The sequence below is a fragment of the Miniopterus natalensis genome, chromosome 20 (genome assembly GCF_054644295.1).
Source record: "Miniopterus natalensis isolate mMinNat1 chromosome 20, mMinNat1.hap1, whole genome shotgun sequence".
Taxonomy (NCBI): domain Eukaryota; kingdom Metazoa; phylum Chordata; class Mammalia; order Chiroptera; family Miniopteridae; genus Miniopterus; species Miniopterus natalensis.
In genome coordinates this window covers 1,606,117-1,632,707 of record NC_142100.1, presented here as the reverse complement: position 1 = coordinate 1,632,707, position 26,591 = coordinate 1,606,117, and positions in this window count along the sequence as shown.

The following is a 26,591-nucleotide window of genomic DNA, read 5'->3' as shown; positions in this document are numbered from 1 at the left end:
GAGTCTCAGAGGGAAGGTGGGGTTGGTGAGGGGTGGAGAGAGATTAACCAAAGAATTTATATGCATATATACATAACCATGGACACAGACAATACTGTGATAAAGGCCTGGGGCGGGTGCAGGATAGAGGAGATCAATGGGGAGAAAAAGGGGACATTTGCAACACTTTCAACAATAAAGATAAACTAAAACATAAAAAGAAAACCTTGTAGGGTTATTGTAAGGATTAATGCGCGCACACACACACACACTTCAACAGATTTTGATTCCTTATACTCATGACCTCTATGACCTCTACTACAGTCCCTAATAATCCCAGGAACTGTTCAGACAAACCGAAGCAATGTGAAACTGCAGGCCCAATGGAGGCAATGAGGTTAAACAATAGCGAGACAAGTAAATAAATTGTTTTTCATGTTCTCATCCTTTTAGGTCCTGCAGCACACACCAGCCTTAAGGACTATACTTTGAAACTCAGTTATGAAAAGGCTACATTATTATGTAGTCTTTTCTCATCTCACAACAACTAAACTCCATTTGAACTTCATTCATGATATGCCATGCCTGTGTTTACACCATTGTCATTTCCCAGCACTGTAGTTCTCAACCTTTTTCTACTGGGACAGGCAGGGCACTGACATACTTAGCATACAGAGCACACTCTATGGTAGCTATGCAGAGATTCCCTAGCTCCCTGCAGCCCCCTCTTTCTCTTTCACTGCAGAAGACATACTGGAATGGAAATGAGGGGCAGGATAATGGTACAGGGAGAGCCTCCTTAATTTTTTCCAATTAAATTAGTAAGTTGCAGCAAATGCTCTGCTTATAACAAACCCAAAGCTTGTGTTAGTGCAACATTGAGACTGGGAGTCAGCCCTCTAAGAGATGCTATTACTATGACCACTCAGAATGGTTAAAACACTGTGAAGCCACTTCAGAACCAAGTAGACAATTGCAGTCATCTGCATCTTATTTTTTTTTTAAATATATCTTTATCGATTTCAGAGAGAGGAAAGGAGAGGGAGAGAGAGAGACAGAAACATCAATGATGAGAAAGTCACTGATCAAGCCCGAAACCTGGGCATGTGCCCTGACCGGGAATCGAACCCTGATTGCCTGGATCCTAGGTCGACGCTCAACTGCTGAGCCACGCCCGGCCGGGCTGCATCTTATTTAGATGCTTCCAGGTGCTCCTACTTGGAGTGGATGCACAAAGTCAGGATAGCTTTCTCTGCACAAGGAACAAATAGATCTGCTATTTCAATGGCAGTGTGTTGGACAGATGGTGCTCCTGCCTCCATGTCACAGAGGCAAAGCAGCAAGGTATAAATAAATAAATAGAACAACCCAGGCTTCTTGCCTTCCAGTATGTTCTATATGTACGATATTATTACTGATAGGATCAAAGCTGTCTAACCCCAGAATCCATCTCCCACATCTCTAGACACTTAAGCCTTCTCTTTAGTTAATCTGCTCTCTTATTTAGTCAAAGCTGTTTACCACCAACTCTAAAAAATGTGACTATGGAGGATGCTACCTGGGGCCCCTTCAAACCTGCCATGGTTTACAAGGCCTTGGAACAGGCTCAGACACTTAAGTTTAAAAAAGCCCTCTATAAACCAAACCCAACCCTTTTTATAATTGAAATTATAATAAGTCACACTTCCTAAATCTTCCCGAGAAACAGACTCAGGAGAAGTCTCCTCTCTCTCTGCCAAAGAGCTCCCTAGTATGGCAGAGAGATCAAGAAAAGGGACAATTATGCTTCTGTGGTGCTCAGGGCTAAGGTGGGACTATGGTAAGACATGGAGGCCAAACAAGGCATAGATAGAACAAAGGGGAAATGCAAAGTATGTTGCTGCCAAGCTTTATAGATCCATGGCTTCCAATCCCTTCTAAGACGACATTCACAAACATAAGCATGATGTATATATAGGGTCCCCCACCCTCCAGGATCTGCTTACACCTGACTTGTCCCTCTACCAGAGCACTCACCTGTCCATATAGCAGTTAATTGTTTGCCTTCCTTGAGGCCCTTGAGAGCAGGGATCATGAATTAGTAAACTTTAACCCTCAGTACCTATCAGAAGCCCAGTAGGTGCTTTATCAATTGTTAATAAATGAGGAAACTGACCCTACACTAAAGTTGTACACCAGCCAAGAGGGCAAAGTCAGGAGAAGTGAACCTCAGTTCCTGCATAACCTGAAGAGCTTGAGGCATGTTCCTTCCTTCTAGATGGAACCGTAAGTGATTGTAAAATGTGATCATGAAATAATGTTTCATTTTTTTCCCACAAGTGTATCAGGATCTATGGTCCCTTCTAAGTAATCTCCTTGGAGGCTACATGTATGCTCAGCAAGCCTGCTCAGCAAGCCTCTTGGAATTGTGGCCAAATTCAGTTTATACAAGAAAACCAATCTAATTCTTTTATAGCAGGGGTGGGAAACCTTTTATCTGCCAAGGGCCATTTGAATATTTATAACATAATTCATGGGCCATAACAAAATTATCAACTTAAAAATTAGCTATGAACAAAGCTCCTAGATTTATTGAATTTTTAGTCCTCCCTGTGGTTGCCTTGGCAGGGCCAGACCAAATGATTTCAATGGTGTAAAAGGCCTATGGGCGGGACTTTCCCCATCCCTGCTATAGACTCATTTATTTCCAAAACAATGTCCCTTCAGCTTAATCTCCCAACATATTCATTAGAGGTAACTTCAGGGTAACCTGTGGTAGCTCCAGAAACAAATCTCCCCTCTAAGGGTGAACATGTGCCACATTTAAAAATATTTAAGTAAGTGCTAATAGTGTCCGCACATAACTCTAAAGAAGAGCTCCTAAAAAGCTTTGAGCAGATCTATATTATCTTGGAAATGAGCATAAATCTATCAAGGAGACTACTTTGAAGGCATATAGGACTCCTTTAGGATTATATATTCTAATATGCTGCACAAAAATAACTCTACTTTTTGTGTTTACTGTGACTAAGCAATGTGTGTGTGTGCATGAGTGTATGAATGTGTGTAGTCTCATTGAATCCTCCCAGCAAGTACGTGAAAATAACAACAACAATAGCATTTATTGAGTGCTTACTATAGTTCACGCACTGAGCTATAGATTGTTTCATTTTACTTCCCATTTCACAGATAGAAAATTGAGGTTTAGAGAAAAGTTAAGTGCCTTGCTAAAGATCACAAAGCCAGTAAAAGAGGAACTGAGATTCATGTGCAAATTTCTCTGACTTGTCCTTAATTACTTTGATATATGCTATGTTGTAAGCTATGCTTTCAACCACTGTGATAATGTCCTTTGCATTTTTATTAAAATATTAGTGATATATGTATATATGTACCTATATGTATCCATACATATGTATCCATATATAATATATGTTTTACATATACATATATATGTTATATATTATATGAGGGTCCTAACTTATACTTCTTTTAAGTGAAAATATTGCCTAGTTTGGTGTTCATTAAATATTAGTTGAATGAATAAAACTATTTCAATGACAGTGGTCCAACCCAGGCCAGGAGGAAGGGCAAATAAGAACAGGCCAAAGGGATGCAAGGTGGTTCAGCTCATCCAATGCCCAAACTACAGCCTGGATGGTTTTATGACAACTATAGCATTGCAACTTTGTGATTTGTTTTATTTCAAATAAGCCCCTGCTGGGCCCTGGGCCTCAGTCATTCCATCCATGCATCAAGAATGGGTATACTCACCTCTCTTTTTCAGACTTCCCCTATGAATACTTATAAAGGGCTCTAGAATCCTGGATCCCATAAAATGCAAAGTACAATAATTATTAATGATATAGTTAACAAGAAGGACATTTGTTGTTCCTACTTGATTGGTTTCCCCTGGGAGCAAAACAACTTTTTTGACATAGTATTGATGTGCCGTCTTTGCAACTTTGATCACTGTCTTTTTCTTTTTGGTAAAGTTGTGCCACTATTTTAGACAGCACCTGCCTTTTCCTGTGCAATGAAAGCATTATCTGAGCACAAGTTGCTTCATGGTTTAGATGAAACTATGGACCTTTGCAGGAAACAATTTATTAGGATCAAGGCAGTTGGACTATGAGACTTCCTTTCTTGCCCTGGTAGCCACTAGTTGAGCAGGCTGCCTGGCTCATAAATCTAGTTTTATTTCCCCATCTATTCACCTGGAACTAAGTAATTTTTTAAGGAGAAGGAGAGAACACATTTCCTTATGTAAGCACTCTCTCTCCAGCTTGTAATCACCATTGTTTCTTAGACAAGCCAGTGAGCAGCTGAAGCAGGAGCCATTTCTATTTTCAGCATCACCCTTGTGTTTTCAGAGTTTACAAAAAAAAACACAGCAACCAATTTGGGATTTCCCTATAATGATCCACTTCCTCCAGATAAATCAGAATTGATTCAAATGTGAACTTCAGAGACAAAACAGCTTTCTACAAATACCTCTTTTTCTATGCCCTTCACAAACTACCTTGCCTTTCTTTCTGCCCCATTCCCCCACCCCCACCCTTCCTCACCACCCCCCTTCTCGCCTTCCTCTCCTTCTTAAGAAGACTTTCCCAGGTCCCTCTTGGCTGTGGTTGACCGACGTTGGCTCCTGTCCATGCTGCAACAAAGACCTGGCATTCCAGCTGTCTGCGTCTAATCTCCAGTGTCAGCTCTCGTTAATGTGTAAGCGTGAAATCAGAGGGGGCAGAGCTGCACGGAATATTAAAACCATGATCAGAATTCCACTGAAATGCTGGGAGTCTGCAAGCACCATTAGAGGAGGCTGTCAAGTCATGGCTTCGCATTAAATAAAAGAAAAGATTTCTATCAGAGGAAAGTACAATCAGTGAATCGCTGAGCTAAATTAGCATTTTTTCAATTGGAGATCGAAGTTGATTTATTGTTCTACACGACATTAATGTAACTATGTGCTTGACCTGCTAAGGCAGCTAATTTTTCATTTAAATGGTTTCTTTCCTTCGCAGTGCAAAGACTGCAATCATATTTCAACTTTGCAGAGTGATCAGAAAAGTCTTGGAATGCTGCAAAAATGTCTTAGAACAGCCTTCCCTTCCCCTCCCCTCTCCTTCCTTTTCTTTTCCAGCTCCAGCGCCTTCCTCCTCTCCTCCCCTTCCCCACTAACCTCCTGGCTGGTGGTCAAGGTCACAGAGGAAGAGTAATCTCAAAGCCACCAACTTCAAAGCCGCCATCAAAGAGGCCCCTACATAGCCACTGAATTAAAAGTGAGTGGGGGAGGGAGGGCTCATATCTACAAGAAAGGGCCCTTTAACTGCCTGCCCCATTGGCACAGGCCAACCTGAGGCACCCTAGGCCCAGTTCTCCCCTGCCTGGCCTCTCAATATGTGTCTCTTCTCACCCTCCCCACTCCCCTCCCCTCAAACACACATCGCCAGAAGATAATGCACATTTCCAATTAGCAGAGCACATTCTAGTCATGTTCTCTTTTACTGCCCTAACTGTCTTCCTTTTGCTAAAAAGCTGGGCTGTCATTAATGAAATCCTGCAGTTCTGTTAATCCGAGATACAATGCTGCTTTTCTCTCTCACACTCCCCCTAACACAAAAACTACAGTTACTCACTCTCGCCTCTTCTGTTTAGATTCCTTGTCGTTTGTCTTTCATTACATACCTGATGTAGCACAGTAGCAGTCAAAGTTCCTGGACATAGAGGGGAAGAACATAATTACATTCATTTTCCAATGTCCAGTTTGCAAAAGCAGCTGGCATTTTCATTTTTATGTGTGATTTTTTTAACACATCGATTTAATCTCTGGAACAATGGATATGTTTTAGGGTGCTTTTGGGTCCTTAACATTTAGCAAGCTTTTCTGATTTTAAACTAGCTGGAAATTCTGGAAGAACCCTAAGAAATTCAATTTCAGCATTTATCTGAAATGTCTCTTATGAATTAATTCATTGTATCCCACAGTGAGAAAAAGGAAGGCACTAGGAAATGGTTGGTGGACAGTGAGAGTGACCCTTGCTATGCTTTACCAATATAAATGCTACTTCTAAAACAAAACAGACATTGGACCAATAACTAGTATTTATAGTTTATCTTTATTCCTCACCCTCCCAAACATCCACCTTCTAAAATGACAAATTTTGTAATTTTCTATATTTAGGGGAGACACAAGGGCATTGTCAACCTTAGATCTGAGGGACCTGAGGTTATGAAGCCAAGGACCAGAACCAGTCGCTGCATACAGGGCTCACTATGCACAAGCGAGGGAGAAGAGCCTCCCCACCCTTCACCCCGATGGCCTCCAGGGCAGATGAAGTCACTCCAAGGGTTAGCAGAATGGAGGAAAGCTTGCTTAGACTTCCATCACAACTGGGCTTAATTGGCTTCTCTTCATCAGCCTAGAGACCATGGAATGAGTGGTCAGGAAGCTGCTCTTTGCTGTGACCCAGTAAAAAGACCTCTATTCAGGACAAAGGTGAGGGTCTTGGCAAAAGACAGCTTAGCTGGATGCCTGAGGCAAGCACCACTTGTCACTTCATACCTGCCACCATTCTGTGCAGGTTGCCTACTCCTGCTCACTTCTTACTCCCTACCTCTCCCCAGGCTGGTTACCATGCTAATCTACTACTCTGAAAAAGAAGTGTGGAGATGGAAGAGGGCATAGACAGCATAAATGGTGATAAAAAATAAATATAAATAAATAAGTAAATAGCGTGGATTTTATTATCCAAAGGCAACAAGAGCTGCCCTCCTGGGTGAGTCAACAGTGCTTCTGCAAGAGACAGTGTCATTGGCCAGGGCTCCCTTTCACCTGACAATCCACATTCACTAGCCAAGATGTGGAGTCACAGCATGTTGCTCCCATATTTTCCATCTGCAGGGCAATCCCATCTCAGAGCCTCCTGAAGGACCCAAATGCAAAGCCCTGTTATCTCCAGCACTCATTGTTTCCAGGATCATTTGTTCCTCAAATATAATGCACCTCTTCTTTACATGAATAGCATATGAATATGGTTTTATTCATGGAATTAAGGACTTTCAGATGACTTTGGTCACTTTTGGTTCACTGATGCATGAAATAGAACCCAAGCACCTAGAAGAGACAATGCCAACATTTAGTCAGTCAATCCATAGGGCCTGCAAATGCTGTGAACTCTGCAAGGAATATGAGCCTCAAAGGCTAGAAGGGGCCAAATCTGGAAAAAAGCATGTTCTTTAGGGCAGGAAACACAGGAAGGGGACAAATTTGATAGTAAAGACAGACTGGCCAAGACATTATGGTCACAGAGCATGGTTGATCAAGCCTTAGCCCCAGAGATACAGCCCAGTGGGCATTTGGAAGGACAGGGCAAAGGATGGGGTCATGAGATCAGCCCATTCAACAGAAAAGCATAACACACAGGGGCTACCCGAAATAAAGAATGACATGGTTACATGAAGCAACAGCAGAGGCGTGCCACCAGAGGGGCTTTGGGGACAAGACTCAGTCCTCAAAAAAAGTAGAACAGATACCAGAATAGGTGTGTGGAAAGACAGAGGAGAAGCCCTAAAGCAGCAGCCCCAGCCCAAGAAGCAGTCTTCACCTGCTTTCTCATCTTAGAAAGGGATCATAATAGTACTACCCCATTAGGCTATTGTGAAGAATAAAGGATTTGATATTTAGGTCTCTCCCCCTCCCCCGTGTGTGTGTGTGTGTGAGAGAGAGAGAGAGAGAGACAGAGAGAGAGAGAGAGATCACACCTAGAATATTGAAAGCCACAATTTAAGTTTCTATCTTTAACACTATCAAAATGTTCAGGGCTCATCCCAGGTGTATCAGATTCAGTGACCATGAAGGCCTTTTCTGTTTAAACAAAAGAATGAAACAAACATTTATTAAGACCGTCACACAGGATGCTAGATATTTTTATATGTTATTTACTTGACTCAATCTCACAACACTCATTTAATCATCACAGCAACCTTATGAGGGGTATATAATTACCTCTTCTTTTTAAGTTAAGGAAAGAGAAGATTGGGGAGCTTGAGTAACTTCTCTCAGGTAAGACACCCAATAAAGGTAAAATATTGAAACCCAAGTGCCAATATCTGACTCCAAATGATTTAGTCTTCTAAAATACTAAGAGGATTTCAGTATCTAATCTCAGCAGTAGCTTTTTGTAAAATTGATCCTTAAAGCATTTAGAACATAAATCTGATTAGAAAGAACCATCAATAGTACAATACAGCACCACAGTAAACTCCAGGTAGAAAATATTTCCTTTGGAGAATAATAACTAATAACTAGAATCTCTTGAATATGTTTTCAGTGCCATGCAGTGTTCCAGGCAATTGCATGTATTACACTTTATCCTCACACCAACCCTATAAAATATGTTCTATTATTACCCACACTTACAGATAAGAAAACCTAGACACAAATATATTAAATAACTTCCCCAAAGTGACACATTTAATAAATGGCGGAGCCAGTATTTGAAGCCAGCCAAATTTGGACTTCATATTCCACACTCTTAGCCACCACACTATACTACCCTGGCAGAGAACGTAACATAATTCCTTCTTATTATTCTAGTTCAGTGAGGAGTTTGGGGAAAGGCACATTGGATCCCTGCAGCTACATTTGAGCCAAAATATATTTTCAATGCAAAAATTACAAACTGATTTATGAGCCTCCCTTTTATGAGGTTTAGACCCTAATATATTTCCTCCCACTGTTATAATTTTCCCAGAACTAGGGAATATCTGGTCCTATAAGTTTGGGAGAGGTGGTGAAAATAAGGCAGGAGAAGTAAGGTGGCAGCAGGCATTTTTATTGAATACCTGCTGTGAAACTTCAGAGTGGAAGCACCGTGCTCTTGGAGCACTGGAAAAAATGAGTAATTCCCACTGTGGGAAGAAATGCTGAATAAGAGAAAGGAAATGTTCTAAGCTGACTCTCAAGGAATGGAAAGGATTCCATAGGGAGAAAGGAGAGTGAATGCCATTCTGGGCTGAGGGACATGCAAGAGCAAAAGTAGAGAAAGTATGAACTCCCAAAGACAAGGTATTCATATGGCTACCTCAGCGTCTTTCATAGTGCCTTCTTCAGTTCCGGCTATGCCTGGGCCACAGTCGTGCACAGTGTGTGGAATGAATTGGATGAATGATGCTTTCATGCAGGCGTACATGAGTGAAACCAAAATGCATGCTATGTCCAAATAACAGCAAGTAATCCAATGCAGCTGAAGTTGATCTACCAGAACATATACATTGATTCCTGACAGTGGTTTAAACAGTGAGCAAATCTGGGTCCTGGTGGTCTCTGTCTCTTATCCCTCACCATGCCATGGATCATCATGACGTGTGAGAGATTTGTTTGGAGTGGGAAAAGCATATTTTTATTTGCATTTGCTTAGCACATTGCTGTTGCATATTTTGCTATGAGATGTAAAGTCATCTGTATGCCCTGCTTGTGCAGTTGGAGAAGTCAAAACAAGCATCAGGCAGGTTGTCAGCCACATGGCCTAGACAGATTGTCATATTCTTTTGCCCATAATTGGTGCCACCTTCTCTCTCCTCTTCCCCTGCTCTCTTCCTTGCTCCTGAATCCTTGCATCCCTAAGTTCCAAGGGTCTAATTTCTAACTGGCTTAATGACGTAGAAGACACCATCTGCACTGCCTGCAAATTCAAATTCACTAGGATGGCAATGCCTACACCATTCATCCCTCTGGTATCACTGAACAAACTGCATCAGTCTTCACTCAACATCCTTCAGGATGACATCCTACCCTGCGTCATAGTATCCCACTAAAAACGAACGCTAAACAAGAAATCCCAGTGCCTTCTGGATGGTTTCTGAGAGAAATAATGTAGCATCTAGCAAGCCACACCCAGATTCACAGGTTGGAAGATTTTATTTCACACAGATTTTACTGCTACCAAATCAAGGTCATGCCATCCTGCACTTCTACCTGTTCACTTATTTTGCCTTTGTTCTGAAACACTGAACCTGATGAGAATGTTTGCTCATACACTGCATACGAGGGTGCATCAAATGTCGCAGACGAATCAATGTTCAGAAGTGCCCCTGGCCCCAGGCATCTCACAGCGGTGAAAGGCGGGGATCATAGGCTTTAGCCATCTCTGGGTGCTACTGGGAGGGAACCATACCTGGTTAATCGTCTGGGTGTTTAATTAGCTCCTTTCCACTTCCAGAGACCTAGAGATCCATAGAAATGTCTTTCAGTGCCTTCCAGGATTCCTCCTGTCCAGTTTAGGTATGTGTCCTGCAATAGTCCCAACAGGTTGTCAGTCTCTGTGTGAATATTCCCAGTGACTGGGAAATGTACTACTCTGTCAAACCACCCACTTTCTAGTTGAGCCAGTTTTCACACTAGCCACTGCACATATCTTAGTTCTTCCTTCTGCTAGTCCAGAGAATAACTCTGTTCTTTTATTCAGCATGTTCCTAGCTCCATATTATGTGACCAGATTACATATAGAGACATGTAGGACCAGACCTTTTCTTCAAAAAGTCTACCATCTCGTGGGTTTGGTATACTCCCTGCATTAGGTTGTCAGGGCTGACATAACAAAGCACCATAGATTGGGAGACTTAAACAACAGAAATTTATTTTCTCATAATTTTGGAGACCAGAAGTCCCAGATCAAGGTGTCAGTAGAGTTGTTTCTTCTGGGGACTCCACTTGGCTTGCAGATGGCACCGCTCCCTGTTTCACATGATCTTTCTTCCTTCTCTGTGTGTTTATGTCTTAATCTTCTCTTCTTACAAGGGCACCAGTCATTTTGAATTAGGGCCCATTATAATGACCCCATTTTAACTTAATTATCTTCTTAAAGACTCTACCTTCAAATGCTGTCACATTCTGAGGTCCTGGGAGTTAAGACTTCAACTTATAAATTTGGAAGGGAGAATATAATTCAGCCCATAACACTCCCTTTTCCTCATGAAACTCTTCAAATATTTAAAAATATATGTTATATCCTCTGACTAAGCTTTTACTTTTTGAGGATAAACATTCTCAATTTTTAAAAACTTTTTATTCTATTACGTGGCCTCCAGACGCATCACCATCTTGATTACTCGTCCATGGAAGCATTTAGTTTATTAACATACCCACAAAAATGTGAGTTCTGCTAGGCCAAAAGGCAACTGGATTGTTATCTTTCTTGATCTGATAACACTAAATAACTATCAGCGTGGCTTTGGGTTAGGTATATGTTTTGGTAACAATCTTGTACTATTGACTTTGGACACCTAAAATCCTTGGAAGTTACAAACTACTGTTTGTTATATAAGCTTCCTATTTTTAGCATTTTTTTAAAAGAAAAGTGTAAAATTTTGTATGTATGAATGACTTGACCAAGATAGGACATTGAAAAGCCCTAAGTCCGAACACTAGAAACAATATGCCCAGCTGGCCAGGTTTCTATTCATCCTTTGAGGACAGTGGTTGAATCAGGCAAGAGCCTACCTAATTGCATGGCTGTTAGGTTCATGTTACTCTATGTTACCATGGAGCCAATTGTCAAACGCCTTGATAAAATTCAAATACATGTCTCTACGGCCACATTTCCCAAAATGTGTCCTAAGGAATACTAAATTCTATGGAATTCTCCAATGAAGGGTGATCAAAAATTGCCCAAAGCAATGTGATTATTCCTTCTTAAAGATGTCTAAACCACATGGTTATATAAAAGGCTATTAGGTGTTCCAGAGTAAAGAAACCTATTAAACTTTATATAACACACTATCTCATAAACTTATTTGAACACAAAACACTTTTTAAGTTTATATCTATTAATATCAATAGAATTAGCTCTGTGAAATTTACTTTGGGAAACACTAGCCTATAAGCTGAGCTAAATTCTACCAACAAAGTTTTTATTTTTATAGATTTTATTTAACCTTCTTATTGTTGAGAAAATGTAAAAACATGTCCTCTGAGTCTTTTTTCTTTTTTCCTTTTCTTCCTCTTTTCACACATGCAACATGTTCACTAGTTTTCTCAAAAATTCCCAAATAGCAGAACATGCAGGCTGATGAAACTCACCATCCAGGGTGTGGTCTCCCTGCGAGGTCTTCAGCAGTGCCAGGTAGAGTCATAATTAAGGTTTAGAGAATGATCAGTCTTATGGGAGCAGCTGGGGTTTCATTTCAGTCAGAAGAGAAGCTATGCCCACATTGCCAGTGTGGAGGGGTGCTTGTGGGTGAGCAGAAGGGGGGAAAAAGGTAAAATTCTAGTAGAAATACTTCGTTTGGCACTGGACATATATTCTGTACCAGAAGCTATGCAAAATTCAGGGTATTACAAATGAATAATCTATATTCTCTTAGAAGACTTTGTGGTTCAATAGAAGAACCAGACAGGTAAATAATTATGAGTCAGCGTCATAAATGTTATAATTGAAGCAAGTTTAAGACGTTACTGGTGCAGAGGAGAAAAATTGTTAACTATGCCCATAGAATCTCATCTTTGCTTCCAGTTTAAGCCTTAGCACTAAATGTACAAGGAAGTTGACTCTATTTAAATGATAAAGACTCCATGGAAAAGGGTGAGAGACTGGCATTATTGGGCATCTCTAATGCACTCAAGCTTCCCACCTGTAAAACTCTGTGTCTGAGCCAAAGGAAGGCCAGAGAGCACAGCACCAAGGGGCCAGAATAGACAATGTCATAAAGCCCCTTATAAAACAAAGACTTCATAATTCAATGGCTCCGAATAGTACTTTTGCTACATTAACTGTCAGCTCTTGATGCCTGGCATTGGAGTGGCCCTTTATAGTTCACACACTACATCCCCACCTATTACTCTCAACAACCCTGTAAGGTTCTTTAAATTGTCCCAATTTACAGATGGGAAAATAGAAGCTCAGTGAGACTAAGTCGTGCATCTGAAGTCCCATGGTACATGGAAGAAAAGAGAAGTTAACGCCACATTTCTTCAAACATCAAGTCCATTTTTTTTGTGAAGTGAAAAAATTTATGAGTATAAGAGATATATCAAAGGGAAAACCCCCAGTTAGTAATATTTCCAGGGGTAGATGATGAGATGGGGGATAGCCAAAGAATGCAGAAAGACATAGACCATAAACTGAATAGGGAAGACCTGAGTACGCTCCTTCTTCCATAAAGCTGAAAGCAATTTAGGAACAGACATATCCCAATAATAGTTCCAAAGTAAGGAGCCTTTATTTTAAAGGTGAGAAAATTGATTTATAAAAAGGAAAAGTGAATTGTCCAAAGGTATTTTCCAAGCTGGAGATAAAACTCCATCTGTTCCTTCTCAGATTAAAAATGCAACTCCAATGCAGTCTCATCATTCAGGGCTCACAAATGCCCACTCACTGGGTGGACGTCCTGTCCCACCCAGAGCTGAGTGCTCAGTTGTAGAGAAGAAATTTTTTCAGAAGAAGTCATACTTTACATCATGCAACTTTGAGAGCTAGGAGAAGCCAGGATGAACATCCCAGTCTCAATTAATTTTTTATATAATCACTGAGACCCAAGGAAGAGAGCATACAATAAGGGTGAGTTATTACAACCTTTAACAGCTTTTTTACTACCTGTCTTCCTCCTCCCTCTCCACTCTCTGTGTTGTAGCCATAATTCTTTCCCAACAGCTCCCCAAGAACGTTTCTTCTCATTACTTTATTCTGTGTGCCCAGATAAATCTCCAGATGGTTTACTCCCTCCAAACCTAACTACTCTGATATGTCAGAGGATCACTATCAGAGAGTAATCAAGCATTTGTCTAGAGTACTAGAAGACTGGACTTCTCCTGCTTTCATAACATGAAGGAAGAAACTTAGTATTCACCAAGCTTGGGGCGGGGAGGATCTGTAATACTTTCAACAACAAAGATAAATTTAAAAAAATGTTCATCAGGCCCCTAGAAACTCACTCAATAGACTGTGTATCAGGGAACTCTCCAAAGACTGCTCTAAGGGATGCCTTCCATCCTACTGGATTATTCTTTGATCAACTAACCAACTGCTAGTATCTACTTCATGTTTAATGGCTTCTTGTCATTGACCCGAGTTCATTCTTTTATTCAGCTTTTTGGAACACTTTCTATGAGACAGGTCATTATCAAAAGTTCTGCAGCAGGAAAAAAGGGGACATCTGTAATGCTTTCAACAATAAAGGTAATTTTTTTAAAAAAATTCTGCAGCAGCTGCAGTGCACCTTCCTCTCATCAGAGAACAGCAGAAAGTATCTAGGAAGAGTAAGTGCTACTGTTCTATTTTTGTTAGTCCACAATATTTATGAACAAATGCACAGAGAGGTCCATAGGAGGTGTTGTTTTCACAATGTGGCCAGAACATCTCCCAGGAAAAGAGCAAACAAAATAAAATTAAGTTTTCTTCTCTTTAAATATGGTCCAGTATAGTCCAATCCTTTGGCCTCACAAGTCACTAAAATTAGGAAATGTACTTTCAGTGGAAATCCTTTGGAGATGTAAACAGATTGAGTTTAAACCTCCACGAAAGACACAAGGTAATCTTATAAATCAGTATTTCTTCAAATTGAATAATGTATGCATGTCTTTTTAGAGAAAACCAACTTTTATGTTGATTTTAATTCCTTTTATTTTTTCTAAAATTTGTGTAATCATAAAACTAAGCATAAACCCCTTACAAATATAGCTTTATACAATACAGTCAAAATTAATTACAAATTAAGGGAAGCTATACCTAAGATAACCTTGGAATGATCACCACTTAGTAGGACATGTGACTGTGTGATAAAAGGCAACTGCTGCTCACGTGTAACATGAGCACCATCCCCAGTGCTGTGGTGCCCAGGCTCTGGTCTTGGTCTGTCTCTGCTGCCTTGTGCTGTGCGACTCCATCCCCTTCACTTCTCTTTGTGAAAACTCTGTGAAACCACCATTTCCATAGCACATTTTGATGTCCTTTGCTCTTCTTTCACTTTTACTCCAGTGCAAGTAAATTGTACCTGAGTCTTTTTCTCATGAGCAAAACAATTAAAGTGGCACGACTCTCCCTAAAGCAAATGCAGTTGGAGCACTGGAATCACATGGCAGTATTCAGTTATGAGAATGTCTTACAGATGCTCCAGAGTATTCTCATGTATGTTTTAATTTATTATTATTTTTTAAATGTTAAATATTTTTTGTTTGTTTCAAATGTTACAGATGTCCCTTATTCTCCCTGATGACCCATTGAACCCCATCCCACCCTCCTTCCCAGTCTCTCTCCCCACCATTGTCCATGTCCTTGGGTTGTACATATATGCGTATGAATTCTTTGATTAATCTCTCCCCCTCCTCCCACCCACTCTCCTTCATCCCTCTGAGATTCGTCAGTCTGATCCATGCTTCCATGTCACTGAATTTATTCTGTTCATTAGTTTATAAAGTTCTTTAGATTCCACATATAAGTGAGATCATGTGATGTTTGTCTTTCTCTGCCTGGCTTATTTCACTTAGCATAATATTCTCCAGATCTATCCATACTGTCCCAAAGGGTACTAGACTCTTCTTCTTTAGAGCTGCATAGTATTCCATGGTGTAAATGTCCCACAGCTTTTTTTATCTACTCATCTACTGATGGACACTTGGACTGTTTCTACAGCTTAGCTATTGCAAGCTGTGCTGCTTTGAACATAGTGGTACAGATATTCTTTCTGATTAATGTTTCAGGAGTCAGGATATATTCCTAGAAGTGAGATCACTGGGTCAAAAGGCAAGTCCATTTTTAATTTTCTAAGTAATCTCCACACTGTTTTCCATAGTGGCTGCACCAGTCTGCGTTCCCACCAGCAGTGTATTAGGTTCCCCTTTCTCCACACCCTCGCCAGCAGGAGTCGTTTGTTGATTTGTTGATGGAGCCATTCTGACAGGTGTGAAGTGATACCTCATTTTGGTTTTAATTTGCATCTCTGATGATTAGCGACGTTGAGCATTTTCTCATGTGTCTCTTGGCCATCAGTAGGTCCTCTTTGGAGAAGTGTCTATTCACATCCTTTGCCCATTTTTTAATTGGGTTGTTTGTCTTCCTCTTGCTGAGTAGTATGAGTTCTTTGTATACTTTGGAAATTAGCCCCTTATCAGATTCATCCTTGGCAAATATGTTTTCCCAGACCGTGGGGTTCCTTTGTATTTTGAAGCTATTTTCTTTTGCCGTGCAGAAGCTTTTTAGTTTAATGTAGTCCCATATGTTTATTTTTTTCTTTTCTTTCTCTTGCCCTAGGAGATGTATCAGTGAAAATTTCACTACTTAGGATGTCTGTGACTTTACTGCCTATGTTTTCTTCCATTTTGAGTTTATTTTTATGTATGGTAAAAGTTGGCGGTCTAGTTTTTTTTTTTTTTTTTGCATGTATCTGTCCAACTTTCCCAGCACCACTTATTGAAGAGACTGTCTTTACTCTATTGGATGCTCTTGCCTCCTTTGTCAAATATGAACTGACCATAATGGTGTGGGTCTATTTCTGAGGACTCTGTTCTGTTCCATTGATCTATATGTCTGTTGTTGTGCCAATAAATCACCAAAATGAAAATACAACATTGAAAACTTCTCATAAAGAATTTTGACTTTTTAAGATATGCCTCCACCTCCAACCAAGAATCCATGTTACTGCTTGACAAATACAACCAGGGGACCACCTACTTTTTCTGTCAGAGTCCATGATGATATGGCCCTATACCACTTCCAGGTAGAACTAGCTGTGCTTGCATCACAGAAATGTGGGGGATGAAGGAAAAGACATTATCTTTTAGACTGAGCCACTTCAAGAGTTTTCCAGATGAGAATCAGGCAAAAATTCAGTTCATTTGGAATGGTTTGCACTTCCACAAATGGCCAAGAAATTATTATAATCTCACTCTGTGTAGGATGCTTTTATGAAATGCTACAAAGAACAAAATACACATACACTGGCTAGCATGAAAACTTTGATGGCATAGTGAGCTATTTCATCTGTAATTTCAGTGATTATATAAATGATGAATAAGTTCCAACTACAAGTGATTTTTTTATCTTCTCAATGGGGTAAGATATGAAGCTTGACCACTGGAACCTAATAGCCTCCTTCTGATATATGCAGAGCTAAAATTAAGCTGGAATCTGGACTTTGATCTGAATCTCTTAAAGAATATGTTGCTAATCACGCCCTTGGAAACAGAGGTTTTTATAATGAGACGACCTGATACTGGAGAAGTTGTATAGATGACTCTTAAAAATCAAAGAAACTTACCCCAATATGGTTATTATTAGGGGCAGTTAAGACATCTGATTGGCAGTACTGAGCATTCACTGAAGGCCTCCTGCCTTGAATAGGGTAGAGGATTACATAGATCAAGCTGCTGATGTTCAGGACAAGGACAGGGAGTTCTAACACAACATTGGGGTCACTGAATAAAACCGGAAGTGAGTCATTATCCCCCCAAATGTTTTAATTCAGATCAAGTCCCTAAAAGCCAGAAAACTAATTTCTAAGCAAATGAACTAACCATTCATTGGATTAGATGTCATCTAGCCAGAATGGCTGGAATCTGGGTTCTTTTCAATGGAGTAGTGAAATCTGGGTAATGCCTTTGATGGTCTAGCATCAAGGGGGAACTAGTTTGTCATGCTTGGCTGAGGTTGTTTATGCCTGTTGCCTGACAGGCATTTGTAGTTGAAACCAACCTCACTTCTAATGCTACTTGACTGAATCAAGAAGGTTTCTCCTAGTAACTTCTGCCTACCACAAAGCATGATTTGGTATCAGTAACCCACCAACCATCCATATAATTTGGGGCATTATTTCCTATCAGAGGATTCAGTTATTGTGCACTAAAGAGGGAAAGCAGATTTAAAAAGCCCATCTTGGTAGAAGTGAGGAGCTGAGAAGAGGAGTTTTCAGCTCTTTCAGACCTCTGATGGTTATACACAGTATTCATTAGAGATGCACCTAATCATCACCACCTGTCAATTCAAACTACCCTCTTTTAAGAGCCAATTTGTATTCTTGCTAGATCAATACTCTTATCTGTAATTGTATGGACCACCACCAACAGCCAATAACCAGTTAACATGAAATTCAATTTCAAAAGAAAAAAAAAAGTCTTAATTCAAACATTTATTGTACAAGTGTGAAAATGCCCTAAATGAAATTAATTAAGGCTTAGAGACTATAATTTATAAATCCATTTGCCCAACTGGAAAAAATTATAGAAGGAAATAGTATAGGTTCTGGAACAGATAAACACAACTTTACTCAGGCTTTCCATTTTTAACCCTGGATATGCTGACATTACTCTACTATGATCATAATGGTGTCAACACACCTAGACATGAGCTAGCACAATGGTTAAAACAAAACTCCAGCCGTCTAGTTTTTCCTGCAGGTTGTGAACTTCTGACCAGAATGATTTTCATCTGCCTAGTCATTACACTCTCCTCTTCTCTTTGGCTGGGTAGTCTTGGTCCTCAAACATGCATCTCCAGATGCTCATTAATTAATCGTTAGAACTTACCCTTGATTTATTTTCTTTGAAATGAATTCAAAGAAAGATTTTTGTTATTGAGACACTATTTCCTTGTACAGAGGCTGTGCTCTAATTCACATTTTTGTAAGTAGCTGAGTCTTCTCTCTCTAGATGCTCCAGAGCATTTTCTCATAAAGCAGAACGTCATTTACAGTGCTCTAAGCAAGTAGAAATTTTCAGTTGAGAAAACATGGAATGGCCAACTGTTCACTAAGCCTGGAATCTTTTTCATTGTCACATAGCTAGATTGTACTCCCCACTTTCTTTTTCTCTTGGGCATGGCCATGTCACTGAGGTCTAGCCAGTGGAATTTGAACATAAGTGATGGGCTTCACTTCAAGTCCTGACCCTTTAAAAATATATTCCATGTACCATTTTTTATGTTCTTTCTTCTGCTACTAGCTTGACACAGATTGATGATGACAGTTTTGGAAGCCAAGTGTTCATGACGGAGTAGTAGGTAGGAGAGATCTGGATCCTTGAATCACCATTTGGAAGACAGCTGTGCGTCAACCAGCTTTATCTGAAAGAAAAGTAAACTTCTTCAATGTTTGACCTGTACATAATTTTCGGTTGGTCTGTTACAACAGCAGGCGTTACCAACAATAATACAATATGTTCTACTGAACATAAAGGGAATGAAAGATGATATTTCAAGATTCCTAACAGCTTAAAGATGTGCTTCTCCGAAAATAGTGTCAAAACAAGAGGATAGCAACTCCATTTGCTTTGAGATTCAAGTTCTTTGTCAGAGATATAGAGAAAGAGAGAGAGAGAGAGAGACTGGGAAAAAAACACACTAAAATACTGAGTTACAAATTTCTTTGTGATGAAATCATAAATTATTTAAAAATTATTTTTACATTTTTCTTTATTTTCTAAAATTTCAAGAACCTCAGTAGGACAAAAAGCATGAATAAAGAACGCAATATTCCTGTTTTCGGGAAAAAAATATGCATCTTTGTTATAGCAACTATGATATGGCTAGCAAATTTGTATTGCCTTTTTCATTCACTCTGATTTTAAATTCTTACTTTAAAATTTTGAATACATAGTTTCTTCCCTTGCCCAAACCAAGATCTGTTTTAATACTCTGTGGATTGAAACAAAGGACTAAACAAATAGACAAATGGGAAGAAATGTGAATTGTATGTAATCTGCTTTGGTCTGAGTCCCAACCATGTCTAGAATCTGGCCTTAGAGCCTTCTCCTCGACGTTGAACTTGTTCTTATGTGTCTGATTAAACAGCCCAATAAAGAGTGTTCAAGGGCCAGTGACTGGTCAAGCTCAAAGCTCCTGGAAGCTGCAGACTTTTTCATCCATATATCAGTGCTGGGTTAAAAACTAGTAACAATTGAGAGAGAAAACATGGACAAATCCTACTGAATCTTCCTTCTCCACTTTCTATGCCTAGATCTGCGCTTGGAATCTTGAACATGCGCAATGTTTAATGAACTAAATAAGAAGGCCTTTCTTATTCCCTGATACTCTTATAAGTATGGAGCCAGATATAGGCAGATCAGTTTTTCATTTGGTTTACTTAGTTTTTTTAAAAAATGTTTTTAATATTTTAGATTATAACTAAATTTTAGCTGTGAAACTTTGAAGGGTAAATCCACAAAACTACTTTAAATTTTCCTTTTCTTATGAGAAAAAAATATTATTCTATGAAATACTTCAGATAATATTGCTATAACTCTGAAGAAGTGTGAGTCACTAAAATCATTCTCTGAAATCTGAACAAAAATTTCATGGAATTACTGTTTTTAATTCAGTGCTTCATGATGTCATACCAATCAGGGAAGCCACTCATAAAAACAATGTATTGTTGAATTTTGGATCTGAGCTGTATTGGGTTGATAAATGGCAGATGATTTTTAGAAGACTCTTCTTGATTAGAGAAAGGATTAGCAGATTAACATGGGTACAAAATGTTTTAAACATTTAATGTAAATTACATTACATACTGAGAATTAATTAGAATTGTGAAATTTGGAAATTTTTATTTTATTATTTGAGAGAGAGAGGGAGACAGAAAGAAGGAGAAGGGACACAAAGGGATTATATCATGAGCATCCTCTCATGCAAACATAATTTGTAATGGTATTTTGATGTAACCTCATATATACATACTATAATTATTCCTGACTCCTCCTTATTATGGACATTTAGATTGCTTATAATATTATACATTATATATATTATATATAAAATGATAATGAATAGTCTTACACATAATCCTTTCAGGCATTTTTTCATAATTTTCAGAGGATATATTTTTACCAGGACCAAAGGCAGAAACTTATCTATAGTTCTTGGTAACTATTGTCAAATCACTTTCAAGAAAGTGTCCAATTCCAAGACAGTGGCAGATTAGGTAGAAGCTATACTGAGCTTCTCCCAAAATCAAACTGGAATTACAACTAAAACACAGAAAATTCATCCTGAATAACCCACTGAAGACTAGCTGGAGAGAAACCTCATAATGAAGGACTTAAAGAGGAGGCCACAATGAGACTTGTAGGAAGTGTGGAGGCAGAAGAGAACTGGTTCGTCTCCCACAGGCAGCAGCTAAATTTCCAAAGGAATATCCTGGCTGTAGGGGGTTCTCTCTGAGAAGTCTGGGGTCTAAACCCTAAGCCAGTATCTCTAGCCCATAGCACCAGAACCAGGAAAGTTGCCCACATAACATCTGCCTGTGAAAAGCAGAAGAGATTCTGTTTGTTGGGGGAAAGGGGAGTTGGCAAGAAACTCAGGCACCCTGTTAAAGGGCCAACACACAAAATTTTGTTTGCAGCCACTCACTTTGGGCTCCAGAAGAGGGAGCAGAGAGTGGACTAGAGCTACTTGAAGAGAGTCTGTGGTTGGTGGCTCTGGGAAGCCAGTTTTAGACAATTATTGAGTAGGAGCCAATAAGCTTAACAAGCAGTATATCCACAAGGAGATGCTGGCAGACACCAAAACTTGCTGAGATGAATTCCAGTTTGGGTGATCAGGACCTGTACAAGAGCCTGCATGCTGTGTTGAGGGTTGAGACTCACTGTCAGCCAGCCTGAGGGTTGAGCCCACACACGAATGGGCCAATAACAATTAAGACTCAATTACTACTGGAGAGCCACACAAAATGCACAGATGACATTATTAGAGCTTCCAGTTCTAGTGACCAGGAAGACTGTTCCACTGGGTCCCACGGGTCATCTACTACATAAGGCCACCCTACAAAGACTGGGGATCATAGCAGATCTGCCTAATACATACAAAGAACCACAAACATGCAACCAAAATAGGGAGGCAAAGAAACAGACCCCAAATGAAGGAAGAAGAGAATTCTCCAGAAGAGCTACATGATATGGAGATAAGCAATTTATCAGATATTGAGTTCAGAGTATTGATTATAAAGATGCTCAACAGCATGAGAAAAGATACAGAAACCATAAAAAAGGACCAGTCAGAAATGAAGAATACCATATCTGAAATAAAGAATACACTGGAAGGAATGAACAGTAGGCTCAGTGAAGCAGATGATCAAGTCAGTGATTTAGGAGACAAAGATTAAAACACCCAATCAAACCAGCAAAAATAAAAAAGTCTTCAAAAAATGTAAATTATTTAAAGGAATTTTGGAACAACATGAAGTGTAACAACATCCATGACATAGGGGTACCAAAAGGAGAAAATAGAGAGCAAGGGATTGAGAACCTATTTGATGAAACAATGTCTGAAAACTTTCCTAACCTGGTAAAGGAAAAAGACATACAAAACCAGGAAGCCCAGAGACTCACAAAGAAGAGGGACCCAAAGAGGCCCACATCAAGACACATCATAATTAAAATGCCAAAAGTTGAAGACAAATAAAAAATTTTTAAAACTGCAAGAAAAAGGCAGTCAGTTACCTACAAGGGCACTCTCATAAGATTATCATCTGATCTCTCAACAGAAATATTTCAGGCCAGAGTGGATTGCCATGAAATAGTCAAAGTGATGAAAAACAAAGACCTACAACCAAGGCTCCTTTACCTGGCAAGGGTATCATTTAAAATTGAAGAAGAAATAAAGCGCTTCCAAGATGAGAAAAAGCTAAAGGAGTTTGTTACCACCAAACCAGTATTAAAAGAAATGTTAAAGGGCCTGCTTGTAGAAAAGGAAGAAGAAGAATCAGAAAAGAAAACAAACAAACAAACAAAACCAAAAAAAAAACAAACCAGGAACATAGTTAAAGTAAATAAAATGGCAATAAATATGTACCTATCAATAATCACTTTAAATGTTAATGGTTTAAGTGCTGTAATCAAAAGACATCAGATAGCTGAATGGATAAGAAAAAAAAGACCCACGTGTATACTGTCATCAAGAGACCCACCTCAAAATGAAAGATACAAACAGACTAAAAGTAAAGGGATGGGGGAAAAAATTTATGCAAAAGGAAAAGAAAAAAAGCTGAGGTAGCAATACTTATAATTGACAAAATAGACTTTAAAACCAAGGCTATAGTAAGAAACAAAGAAGGATACTACACAATGATAAAGGATCAGTACAACAAGAGAATATAGCCCTTGTAAACATTAATGCACCTAACATAGGGGCACCTAAATATGTAAAGCAAATTTTGATGGACATAAAGGGAGAGACTGACAGTAATAGAGTTACAGTAGGGGATTTTAACACCCCACTGACATCAATGGATAGATCTTCCAGACAGAAAATCAACAAGGAAACCATGGCCTTAAATGACACAATAGATCAGATGTATTCAATTGGTATCTTCAGAGCCTTTCACCCCAAAGTAGCAGAATATACATTTTTTTCAAGTGCACATGGAATGTTTTGAAGGATAGACCATATGTTAGGACACAAAACAAGTCTCAATAAGTTAAAGAAGACTGAAATCATATCAAGTATCTTCTCTGACCATAATGTTATGAAACATGAAATCAATCACAAAAAGAAACCTGGAAAACACACAAAAACTTGGAGGTTAAATAACATGTGACTAAACCATGAGTGGGTTAACAATGATATCAAGGAATAAATCAAAAGACACCTTGAAACAAATAAAAATAAGAACACAACAACCCAGGGAGACAACAAGATGGTAGCATAGGTAACTGCGGTACCCACCGTCACCTGCAACCACATCAAAATTACAACTAAAATACAGAACAGCCATCATTCAGAACCTCCTGAAATCTAGCTGAACAGAAGTCCTACAACAAGGGAACTGAAGAAGCATCGAGACCAGTAGGAGGGACAGAGACACAGAGCAGAATCTGAGCTGAATGGTGGAAACATGGGAGCGGTCCCAAACCCAGGTGCCAAAGTTTAAACCTGGGAGGGATATCTCAGAGGTGGAGGTTTCCTGGAGAAGTGAGAGGTCCCAGCCACACATTGGGCTCCCCAGCCCAGGGCTCCTGTGCCGGGAAAAGAAGTTCCCACAACTTCAGTCTGTGAAAACCAGTGGGGAGTGTGGCTGAGTGATGTGGAGGCTGCTGGAGTCCCAGGCAGCTCCTTTTAAAGAGCCAGCAAATGGACTTACTCAGACATGTTCCCTCTGAGCTCCAATGCTGGGCAGCAGCTTGAAAGGAATCTGGGACATTCAAGGAGGAACTAATATGCCTGGAACCAGGGAGAGCTGGAGGGGCAGCTTTCTCCAAGACAGAAGAGCTGGCAGAGGCCATTACTCCTTTCAGGAGCCCTCCCCGACAAAGCCCTGAGAGAGGTGCCATATCTGAATCTCCAGCAACCTGACTCACATCTTTCACCTTGCCCTGGAAATTCCCAGAGACCTCACCCCTCCCTACTTGTGAGCTCATCCAAGCCATTTTCAGTAGCTTTTCTGTGCAAGTGGCCTCTCTAGCCTCAGGCTTAGGACTTTCCTAAAGTCTCTCAAACAAGCAGCAGCTGGCCTCAGCATGCTCCATATCTCTCTATACGTGGCCCCAGTCCTGGCACTAGTGGCAGCCTGCATTGGTTCATAGCATGGCCTCTCTTGGACACCTCCAAGCCCAGCACAAGTAGCAGCCATCTACGGTTTGCTGTGTAACTCATGCTGGGTGCCCCTGCATAAAGAACAGGCAGAAGCTGACATTGCACTTTACAGGAGATCCCCAAAGACAGTGCACCCGGTGGTCAGCTTTGACCACACGGGATTACAACACTACCACATCCATGAGTGACACACTGAAGGGAGACACTCAGTGAACACCAAAGTTCCACTGAAGAAAATCCTGCTCCTTTAGGGGTGTCTCCAGCACAGCAGCTCTGTGGCTATAGCTGCAGCTGATCCTCACAACCAATTAGCCTGGGGGTCAATTCCTCCCAGTGACATCAATATAGCAACCAAGCTCAACTACAATAGGACAATGCACACAGCACACACAGGGGAGCACCTAGAAGGCCGAGCTTAGGTGACTGGGGAAGCTGAGCCACTGGACCCTACATGACACCTACTATACAAAGCCACCCTATCAATTCCAGGAGACATAGAAGCTCTTCTTAATACACAGAAACAAACACCAGGAAGCAGCCAAAATGTGGAGACAAAGAAACATGTCACAAAGGAAAGAACAGAAGAAATCTCCAGAAAAGGAATTAAATGAAATGGAGTCAAGCAAGCTACTAGATACAGAGTTCAAAATAATGGTTAAAAGGATGCTCAAGGATCTTAGTAAGACTGTTAAGGAGACTAGTGAGATCATCAATGACATAATAAAGTACCAATAAGAAATGAAGGCTACATGGACTGAAATGAAGAATAATTTACAGGGAATCAACAGTAGAGTAGAGGGTGCTAAGAATCAAATCAGCAATTTGGAATATGAGGAAGCAAAAAAACACCCAGCCGGAAGAGCAAAAAGAAAAAAGAATCCAGAAATATGAAGAGAGTGTAAGGAGTCTCTGGGACAACTTAAAGTGGCCCAACATTCACATTATGGGGATGCCAGAAGGAGAAGAAAGAGAGAAATTGAAAACCTATTTGAAAAAATAACAACAGAAAGCTTCCTTAACCTGGTGAAAGAAAGACTTACAAGTCCAGGAAGCACAGAGGGTCCCAAACAAGAGGAACCCAAAGAGGCCCACAGCAAGACACAGCATAATTAAAATGCCAAAGGTTAAAGATGAGAGAATCTTAAAAGCATTTAGTTACCTGCAAGGGAGCACACTTACAACTGTCAGGTGATTTCTCAACAGAAACTTGTCAGGTCAGAAGGGAGTGTCAAGAAATATTAAAAGTGATGAAAAGCAAGAACCTACAACCAAGATGACTCTACCCAGCAAAGCTATCATTTAGAACTGAAGGTCAGATAAAGAGCTTCACAGATAAGGAAAAGCTAAAGGATTTCATCACCACCAAAGCTGTATTACATGAAATGTTGAAGGGTCTTCTTCAAGGAGAAGCTAATGAACAAAAGAATCTGACAAACAAAATAGACCCAGATACTTTGAAGCATGTAACAGATGGTCATATCTCAGAGGGAAGAGGGAAGGGGGGTGGAGGGTGGGGAGAGATTAACCAAAGAAGTTATATGCATATATGCATAATCCATGGACATAGACAATAATGTGGTGAAGGCCTGGGGAGGGGGTGGGAGCGAGGTTGAGGGGGTCAATAGGGGAAATAAATGGGACACCTGTAATACATTCAACAATAAAAATAAATATATATAAAAAGCAAACAAAACAAAAAACCACGACAACCCAAAAATCTGTGGGACAAAGGAAAAGCAGTCCAAAGAGGGAAATTTATGGCATTACAGGCCTATATCAAGAAACAAGGAAAAGCTCAAATAAACAACCTACCTTTACACTTAGAGGAACTTGAAAAAGAACAAGCAAAGCCCAGAGTGAGAAGAAGAAAAGAAATAATAAATATCAGAGCAGTCTGGCTGCCTTGGCTCAGTTGTTGGGCATCAACCTATGAACCAGGAGTTCAAGGTTTGATTCCAGTCAAGGCACATGCCTGGGCTCGGTCCAAATTAGGGTGTGTGCAGGAGGCACCCTATCAGTGACTCTCTCTTGTCCTTGCTATTTCTTTCTCTTTCTACATCTCCTTTCCTCTCTCTGGAATCAATAAAAAGTATAAAAATATAAAAAGATCAGAGAAGA